The 10,658-nt window shown below is 36.9% G+C and overlaps 2 pseudogenes; both read right to left on the bottom strand.

Moving 5' to 3' along the window:
- Positions 1–225: 225 nt before the first annotated feature.
- On the bottom strand, positions 226–1,002 carry LOC150058776 (small ribosomal subunit protein eS4, X isoform-like; annotated as a pseudogene).
- Positions 1,003–2,587: 1,585 nt separating this feature from the next.
- On the bottom strand, positions 2,588–7,962 carry LOC150058775 (small ribosomal subunit protein bS16m pseudogene; annotated as a pseudogene).
- Positions 7,963–10,658: the final 2,696 nt, after the last annotated feature.

The raw sequence follows: 10,658 nt of genomic DNA, 5'->3' as shown, positions 1-10,658 counted from the left end.
AAAAGGCATGCAGATAACTTTATTCGCTCTTGGGAGTAAACGAATTACATTAGTTTTTGCATTTAAGAAGGGAAAGTTTGGGGATATACATTGTAGACTCTTTTTTTATACCAGATCAGTTTTACTTAATTTTTGGTTCTTATTTCTGATGTAATAGAGACCATTTCATTAAGTAAAGTCTCTGGATTCTTATTTCCAATGGCACATATAGACAGTAAGCAAAATTCATCCACTGCTCTGTTTGGCTGCCAGCCTCTTATCCCTCTCTTCAGTGATGGTGAGGCAGATCCCCTTTCCTCAGGGAAGAGAAATCCAAGGTTTATTGCTTTGCCAATAACAAAGATGTTGGAAAGTCGGGTGGCAAAGTTGTTGCCGTTGGCATCTTTCACATGAACCACACTGAAAGAACCTGGTTGTCTCTCTCTGTTAGCGATCACACCAGTCCTTCCCAAGTTAGCACGTCCAGTCACCATACACAGGTTATCAGTGTCAAACTGGTTGAAATCCGTTATCTTGCCAGTCTCCACATCAATTTGAATGGTGTCATTGACCTTGATCTGGGTAGCCAATGGTTAGAGCATCATGAGTCATCAGGTGAAGGATTCCTTTTGTTTCCACAAAGATCTTTCTCACTTTGCACAACTTGTACTTCGCCTCCTCAGGTGTAATGCGATGACCAGCAAAGCGACCCTTGGTGTTGTAGCTCAGACAGCAATTCTCCCCAGTCTTGTCCATGCTCATGACATCCATAAAACCAGCAGCGTACTGATTTCAGTTCTGACTTTGCCATCAATCATAATGAAATGCTGCCTGCAGATTTTCTTGACTTCATCTCCTTTCAAGGCATATTTAAGCTTGTTCCTTAGGGAAATGATGAGCGGCAGACATTCTCTCAGCTTGTGGGGACCAGTGGATGGACGGGGAGCAAACACTTTGGTTTGTCCAACATCCAATGCTTGTGAGCAGTTATCATTTCAGATGCTTCTTGGGACCATGAGCCATGGCTGCTAGGAATGGAAAGAGCGCATTGTAGATGCTTAAGCACAATAAAAACTACCTATTGTCATGAACTGTACATGGAAAACAAGTGTGTGTCATTACCTAACAGTTTTCAGAGGCTTTTTGAAAAGATATATGATTGTTATCTGGTATATAATCATTTATTATAGGAAATGGTTCTGTGGCTGTAAGTGGTAGAGTACTAGCCCTGAGCAAAAGAGCTCTGGGACAGCATCCAGGCCTCAAGTTCAAGTCCTATGTCTGAGCAAAAAAGGGCAATGACATACTATAAAATATAAAAAGTATTTAACTATTAAAATGGTTTTTGCTGGTTTTAAACAATTTTATTGACTCTAGTAAATAGTAATTTTCTTATTGAATTGTTCTCCACATACAAAGACATGCCTTCATTATTAATATCCATATAATACATTAAAATTCAATTTTTAGATGAAGATGTGCTAACATCAAGTCAGCAAGATTTTTCCCCATAAATTCCTTTTTACTAGACTTAGGGGCAGTTTGCAAAGTTAGAAATAAAGATGAACATTAGTAAATTCCACTTTCTTTTCTTATTGCCAATATTTTAAATATTTCTATGTGGCCAGATCCTTGAGAATTGGTAAGTTGCATTCAAAAAGTGATTTCTTTTCTTCTCCCAAGTATCTGTAGTTGACTCTTGGAGATAAATAATTATATCTATTGAAAATAGAATAGTTACATTTCTCAAATATTTGGGTTCTGGCTGGGTGCTGATAGCACATACCTTTGATAGTAGCTACTCAGGAGGCTGAGATCTCACAAACACAGCACAAAGCCAGTCTGGGCAGGCAAGTCCATGAGACTTTTATTTTCAATTAGCCAGCAAAAATCTGAAGTGTAGCTCTGGCTCAGGTGATTGAGCACTAACTATCCTAGAGCATGAAAGCTTATGGACAACACTTAGACCTTGAGTTCAAGCCCAAGGACTGCCACAAAACAAAACAAAAAAAGATCTGGATTTTGTTACTCTTACTTTGATTTCTGAATTTTACATTTATTGCTACATTTTTTTACTTTTTTATTAAGTGGTTATTAATTGTACAAAGGTAATTTGTTGCAATGGTTCCAGACATAAATCTTCATTCTTGAATTCTAGGCTATTATAGCCCCCAAATAATTTTCATTATCCTTGTAAAAGTACAGTATGTGCCAAGGAAACAATATAACCTCCTATTAGAAAAATAGTAAGCAGGGTATCTGCGTTGGTTTTTGTGGGATGGCCATGAGTGACTAAAGAAACATTTATGTGGCCAAGAACACTGGATGGGGTTTTGAAGTAAGAAAGACTTGGAAAGCAAATTACCTGTGGACCAGGGCAAGGCCCAATTGAAAGTCCACAGAGTTTTTTTTTTTTTTCCCAAGACAAAAGCAGAAAAACCTACTTAGTATCCACATGGAGCAAAAAAGAAATCTCTGCCTAGCCCTTGTTCAAATTAGGCCAGAAGAGGTTGGGTGACTTTTATTCACCTCCAAATCTAACCAAATCAACAGCTCTACACAAGTATTTTAGAAGACTTTGACCTTGTAATCACTATATTCACAGAAGTCAGCATGCTTCTGGTTCTGGTGCCTCAGCTTCTGTTTTCGGAGAAGCTAAGAGGACTTCCCGAGCTCGTTTCCTTGGCAGTCTCTCAGCACTTGTGATCGTCACAGGATGCAGAGGGGGAAAAGCCAGAAAGACCTAGAGAGCTTCTCCATAGGCTTAGAGAAGTGAGCCCCACAACTTATCCAGTGCCGGATCCTGTCCAGGCTGAGGGCAACGTGCTTTTCCCCATGGCTGTTGGGCAGAGGGTCATAGGAACCCCAACTGCTCCATGGAACGGCCCTCCCAGAGCAGCCACGGCGTGGTAGAAGGGCCGGGTGGTGCAGCCGCCCAGAGCCAGGCAGATGATGAGGTGGCCCCCACGGTAGTTCTTGCAGAGAAGGGTGGTGAGATGCACCAAGGTGTGGAGAGGGGGTAAGGGGCGCGCAATAGGCTAGCCCAACGCCCCACTGCTCCCCAAGATCATCTCCACCTATTGCTACAAATTCTGGAATGTTTTTTTTTCTCTTAATAGTAGAACTCAGTTTTATGGTCCTGTGATTTAGTTTCCATAAATCGATTTTTTTTTGTATCACATTGTCGTGTGTGTTTATTTACAGGATTTCTTTTCATGTGTTTATTTTGTCCCTGAAGTCTGCCCATTTAGCTTGGCAGAAATAATCTTATGCCTTTCTCCATTATTTTTCTATGTGTGTCATTTACAAAACAACTCACAGGACTTATGCTGTCTGTAGCAGATATAATTTTACTTTCTACAGCTGCAATTTTCAGGATAAATTCTTTATGTTCAATTGCCAAGAAAATTGTTTCTCTTGACACATCTATAATTTCTGTGTGTGTGTGTGTGCATGTGTGTGTTTGTAATATTTTTACACCCGTGTTTAATTTAAAAAATATTACTGGAGAAATAGCTATTTTTAAATAATACTTACCTGGCCCTAAGTAAAGATTTGAAGGTTTATCTGCTATGGGAATCTTTGCAATTTGATGGGAAAGATTTGATTTATCAGTGCCAGTTGTCAGATGAATCTTAAGTAGAAGTATGTTATAATGATACCCTAAGAGGTGGATAGAGCAGTCAAATGAGCTGATAGAAGGGTCTGAGATCTCTATTGGATGGCCATTTTGTTTTCTGCTGTTAGCTAGTGATGAGCTTTCTGGTTAAACCATTTTTATGAAGGCTTAGTAAAGTGATAGAATTGTATGACCACTGTGAAGACTATAGCTTCATGGGATAGAGTTCTTACAAATCGTCTCTCCAAGAGCAATATTGACAGTATTGGATGATACAACAGAAGTGGTCAAACTATCTTCCACACATCTGTCTTGGCAGAAAAGTCTGGAATCATGTTTTTCTTACATGGAGTCTAATCCAACATCTGAAAAATATCTGAAGCACCTCCTCCTGTGTTGGTGATTTGAGGGTACGGGACAGACCGTGACACAGTAGAGACACTGCAAGGAGGAGGAGGTTAGGAAAAGAGAGGAGACTTTATTTCCAAACTCAAAGAATTCAAATTTTTCACCACTCTACAGGAGAAATTACACACTATGATGAATGTTTTTACTCTGATGAACATTCACTTCTTACCAGGTTACCTCTACATAATGACTGAAGGGTCCTACCTGCCCTCCCTGTCCCTGAGCTGTTGCTTTATTACCTTCCCTTGGCTTCATACATAGTGACTTCATGGTCAACACATTTAAATCTTCTCCCAGTAAGCAAAACTTTCACTGCATCTCTAAATATTATTTCCATGTCATACAATTTCTATAATCTTTTATTAGCATGAATTAATTGTACAAAGGGGTTTTATTCTAATACCTCCATACATTTTTTTAGGTTTTTTTATATATATATATATTTTTATTGTAATTAGTAAAAGGGTTACATGATATTTGCCAGATAGAAGGTGCATCAATTCACATACATTGATACCCTTTCACATGTCTTGGTACTCGTTTCCCTCCCCACCCACACCCCCCACCCGTCTTGGTTTTCCCCCCTTCCCTATCAAATTTCAAGTATCCAAATACAAATAAATTCAATATATCAGATAACAAAGTGAGATACTATACCAATATGAGATAACCAAGGGACAGCAAAGGAGATGAGAGACAACATAGTACATTAAGGACAACAATCATTCATTATATGGCTTTTGTTTCACTATCCTGGAGGTCCTTTCAATTAGCTTCACATTATATATCTTATAGTGTACTTTAGTCAATGGAATGAAGGGAAAATTTCTGCTATACAAATAATTTAATCCTTCTGTAGTTGATTATTTAGATTTTTCTAATTTTGTAAGCCGAGAAATAAATGCTGCTGTGAACAACAAGAAATCACTCCCCTTTTATTCTGTCTCAATGCTTATTTTTTAGAAGCAGTTTTTAGTGGATTTCATTACAGTATTTACATACACAGGTTTGATATCTTTCAATAATGTTAATTCCCATCATTTTCTCCATTTCCAATAATTCTCTTCCCCTTACAAATAGACCCACGTTTACAGTCAATCTAGATTTGTTTTGCTTTAGTTTCCACATATGAACAAAAGCATACTATTTGTCTTTCTTAGCTTGGCTAATCTTGTTCAACATGATCTCCAATTCCATCCAATTTCCTATGAATAAAAAAAATCATCTGAATAATACTCTAATGCATAAATAATTCACATTTTCTTATCCTGTCACTGGTGGATAGGCACCTAGACAGATTCCATTGCTTGGCTATTGTGACTACTGCTGAAATAAACACTGATGTGGAGTATTTATTTTTTATGTTGACTTACATGAATACTCATGAGCAGAATAGTAGGATATGGTAGGTTCATTCTTAGATTATAGAGAATGCTCCATACTGATTTCCACAGTGGTTTCCTGAGTTTTCCTTCTCTCTAACAGTTCATGAGGATTCCTTTCATCTACATTTTTCTCAGCATTTGTTGTATTTGCTTTTCAATAGTATCCATTTGGTTGTGTATTTTCTTCATAGCTAATCAAGCATTTCTTCATGCATTTAATAACCCAATAATTCAAATTCTTTAATCAAATTAACACTCTATAGCCCCAAACTGGTATTTTATCTTGGAAATATCACTTTCTAAGAAATTGATATTTTTCACTCGACTAGCCTTAAAACTTTGTTTTTAAATGCACAATGTTCTTTAAATGTTCCCAGGCTTATTTCATTTACAGCAGGAGTGATTTTTCAATGTCAGTGCATTTGCAGAAACATTTGAGGCTTCAGTTTGTGCAGTTTAGTTTGTGTCTGCATTATTTCAGTTCCAATTTTAATAACTTTGTTGGCACAGCCAAGTATTTGAACTTTTCCAGAGGCAATACAGAGTCTGTGTGTAGGTAGCCCCACTAGCAGTATTCACAATGGTAATAGAATTTGAGTTTTCTATAGTCCCTGTATCCAGCTACTTCCCATTCAGATGCCAGAATAGGCTGCCATGTACTACAAAAGGGCTCAATTGATTATTTTTTTCCTCTCCCCAAAGTATGAGATGTTTATGTTCACTGATTACGTGCAAATTTTTTTGTGTGGCAGCTAATACCACTTAAGTAATCAAATATATTTCTGGTACCTTTTGTTACTCCAAAGGAACTATTGTCTCATTCAATTTCCTTGCACAATTTTTTTATTAAGTTAATCATTTTGTATTTCTAAGAGTTGCATGTTTCAACTTACAATCTTGTCATCTCTTTTGGATCTGCCAAGAATTGTCCTTATTTGAAAGCAATACTGTACTTACTGTACTACATGAGGAGGTCTTGTTCTAGCTCAATTAACATTTTTAAGGGAGGTGGAGTTAGTACATACTTCTTTAAAATTCAAATAAACTTATTTTTCTGATCTTTAAATAGCTGTACAAAAGGGATTTAACTCAACACATCAATCCCTGAATACAGTGTATCTTGATTAATGACACCTCTCAGTCAATCTCCCCTCTCAAGTTTCCTATTTCTAGTTTAATACATATTCCTTAAGTCCTGGGATTAACTGCCATTTCAACAGGTTACAGGGTCAGCACCATAATAAAATTTAAGCAGTGTTTATCGTTATTATTATTAATATTATTATTATTTTGTCAGTCGTGTGACTTGAACTCTGGGCCTGGGTGCTGTCCCTGTACTCTTCAGCTCAAGGCTACTGCCCTACCACTTGAAACACAGTGAGGTTTTCTGGTAGTTAATTGAAGATAAGAGTTTCATAGCCATTTTCGTGCCTAGGCCTGCTTTGAACCTTTGTCCTCAGATCTTAGCCTTCTGAGTAGCTAGAATTACAGGTGTGAGCCACTGCTCCTGGCTTATCCTTACTATTATTAACTCTAGGCTTTGAGTTAAAATATTCATTTTGCTTGACAGGGAAAAATTGTATATCAATAAGTTATGATTAATTGCTTCACCCTTACTTTCTTTCCTTTGATGATAGTTAAAGGATTATTTCTCATCCCATTCTATTAAAAAAATACCAAAAGCAGAAGGCCTAGATTCTGAGGAGATTTTTAGTTTACTGGTAAACATATTTTCCTCTAAAATGCTCTCATGTATGTAATTAGATTCTCTTCATTTCAGCATTCTGTCTTTGTGTCAGCATATTCCTGGTTTGGGCATTTTTCCTTCTTAGGTATTTGTGGGTTGTATTTTTCTATAAAACACTTCAGGATTTTGTTTTGTGTTGTATTCAGAGAGGTTAGGCAAGCCCACAGAGGTTATATGTGGCACATGCTTTTCCAGATCCACAGTCTGGGTCAGTATTCCTTTTTCTCCACCATATAATAGAACTTTGGAGGTGAAAGGTAGAACTGTTCATACCTGCTGACTTTATTCCTAGAATGGGGTTGTACTATATGGCTCTGCTCACTAAAGGTTACTCATTATTATCAATCTAACATTCTATTTAGGGAAGTCTTGCCTAGGATGATAAAAGCTTTAACTTAGGATCCTGTTCTTAGCTTTTTCACTCAAGAATGTCAGTCTTCTACAGTAAGCCACACCTCCATTTCCAGCTGTCTGCTGATCAACTGGAGATAAGAATTTCTTGAATTTGTATTCCCAGGCTGACTTTGAACCACATTCTTCAGACGTCAGCCTTTTGGGCAGCTAGTATATAGATGTGAGCCACTACTGCATTGTTAAACTAATCTGCCTTGTTTTACCTAATCCCTGCCAAGCCCCCAAATTTATCATTAAAATCTAGACAAAAAAATCACACAAATATCTCTGACATTGCTGCCAATTCCAATATGCTGCTGCAACTCTGCCAAGGAAGAGGGTTCCCTTATTGTGGTAAGCAATAATCTCTTCTCTCTTGTCTTCTCTTTCTCACTCTCACTTCTTTTCTCTGCCTCTTTCCGAATGTCCATCCCACTTTGTCTGCCTCCCTACCCCCTTTGTTTCTTATCTTCTTCCTTCTTTCTTCTTTTAAATTTTTGTCTTTTGATTGCACTGGTGGGTTAAACACAGTGTTTTGCACTCACAAGGCAGGCCCTTTATCATGAGCCATACCCCTAACTTGTTTTGTTTTAGCTATGTATTGTTTTAGTTATTTTAGGAATAGGATTCCATGTTTATTGAATATAATGCCTTCTGTGTATTTTCTGTCACAGCACACACAACCACATCAAATGTTTATTGTTTGAGATGGGGTCTCACACTTGTCTAGGCTAGTCTCAAATTACCAGTCTCTGATCTGTACTGCCCAAGAACCTGGTATAACCTTTGTGACCCACCGTATCCTTCCTTCAAGTGTGCTTGTTGATATTTCGAGGGAGGCATTATTCAAATGTGTCGAGCCTTATATTTGGTTGTTTTCATTGAATGTATAGGTTATAAGTGCTAAGTGGATCTCTATTAATTATTTACAGAAGAGAATAAATTGCTCCCATATTTTTATGTCTATATCCTTTCTTAATTAACTGTAACACTCAAGGAAAGTTAGTTTTAATTTTCTATAGAAGATAATAGTATAGGGTATAGAGTAGGCTAATAAGTAATGAGATTCTGTTCTTGAAAATGTGCTTGGAGAGCTAGGTGAAGTCAGAGCCATATGATCATTAACATAATTTATTTCATCCACGGGTGCTAGCCATTCAACATCAAACTGAACACAGATTTCTGTTTGGTGTCTGAAAGTGTTGATAATATGGGTTTGAAAATGCAGATAAATTTTTACAAAATAGGATAATCTTTTAAGAAGCAAATTTTCCATCATCACTGAATCCCAATGTCATCCAAATGTTTCCTCAATAAGATAATGAACCAGAGAAAAAACCGAGAAGGCTTGGTATGGGAAAATATGTGGGAAAGCAACGAATAAACATTGTAGCATGGAATTAATCATTTCATATAATTCGTTGAAGGTTTCTTCAGGTTTCACTTACCCATTTATTGATTGAATTATGTGTTCTTTCACTGATTAGTTTTTGAGTTGTATATATATTCTGATTATAATCATCTGTTAGAAGAATGGCTGGCAAAGATTTTCTCCCATGTTGCAAGTCATTTCTTCACTCTGGTAATGAGTAATTGGTTCCTTTGCTGTCCAGGTTCTTTTTAATTTGATTCAGTACCTGTTGGTCCTTTTGATTCACAGTACTGCTGATTTCATTCACTCATGATCTTATTTAATACTATTGTGAATCTGCTATGTGTTTTGTTCACAGTCAGTGACTATGAAGATAGAAAGAGGAGGAAACTATTACCTCTAACCTGAGGAATTAATAGCTTATTTTACCTTCCCCTTTCCTTCTGGTCTACTGGAATATTATGTTGGAGTTCTTTAAAAATATTAGATGTTCTTTGCAATAGCTTAAAGATCCCTTTGAAGTTTTCTTCCCCTGTACCAGTTTTTATGACTTCTTTTACTACTCCCTCTAGCATTTTTAAAAATCATCTTAAGGAAAGTTCAACACTGTTTTTTCTTTAATAGAAGCGTATGGTTTGAGAATGGTGTCAAACTTTCTTTTGTATGGTTTCTAGCAAATTTGTCACATCTGGAGGTTAATAAAGTGCAAAAGTCAAGTGTAATGATGAGCTCACCAGAAACTGTGGCTGCAGTCCTGTCTCCTTGAAGTAGAGAGATTTCTGTGGCTGAGATAGAAATGGAATGCATTCCATTGTATTGATTAACAGAGGAATCTTCTTTGCTTTGTCCTGTGGCCATAATTTGGTAAAGTTACTGTATTTTGAAGAGTAGTCATTTATAGTACAGCAAGTGTGTATTGTCCCATCTTTTATAAATCTGCAGTTATTGCGAGATTCTGATTTTTCTCATATGTACTCGGGAGAGATGACTCCTAAAGTTGAATAGAATCAGCATCTGGAGCTGGGCATGTTCACAGACTTTTTAATCAAAAGAAAACTTCCCCAGAGCCTCTGTACATAGTTTATTTTGTGATTTACTTCTGGCAAGTAGGCACAATTTTGTATGTATTTTCAATTTTTCTGAATCAAATACTGTCCACACAATTCATAAATGAAGGAAAGGGCGAATTATTGCAAGTTTATGAGGTTCCGAAGATGTAGTGTTGATTAAATTACATGATGTGGCTATCTGCTTGCCGCATGTTATATGAATGTGACTAATATACATGGACAGTTGATGTGAGGCTCTGTTTTCTTTAAATACATTTTTATTTTCTTTAGGTAGTTGTACAAAGAAGCATATGAATACAGTGTCTTTTGATCAATCTCACCCCTTTCAATATTCTCTCCCACCACTCCCACCTTGCCCCTTCCTTCATTTCTTAATTTTTAGGTTATGAACTGAACTTTTTGCTACTTAACCAAACAATTTATGCATGCAAGATATCTTGATCAGCGTCATCATTTCAACATCTTCAGCCCCATTCCACTTATCCCTTCCTTATTTTTCTCAGTTCTGTGGCATATACAATGTGTTCTTGCCTGCATTCTACTCATTTCCCTTGTTGTCGAGGCTCTGTTTTTTAATATATGAATGGAAGCAAAGGTCAGAGGTGAATTGTCCCAGTGGAACAATTAAAAGTTTTGTTTCACAAATTAAAAACATTATACACTATGATCAAGTAAGCTTCATCCC

The sequence above is a fragment of the Megascapheus bottae genome, chromosome 9 (assembly GCF_031878675.1).
Source record: "Megascapheus bottae isolate mThoBot1 chromosome 9, mThoBot2.hap1, whole genome shotgun sequence".
Classification (NCBI taxonomy): Eukaryota; Metazoa; Chordata; class Mammalia; order Rodentia; family Geomyidae; genus Megascapheus; species Megascapheus bottae.
Note: the sequence above shows the minus strand (reverse complement) of the source record. Positions and strands in the feature narration are given on the sequence as shown.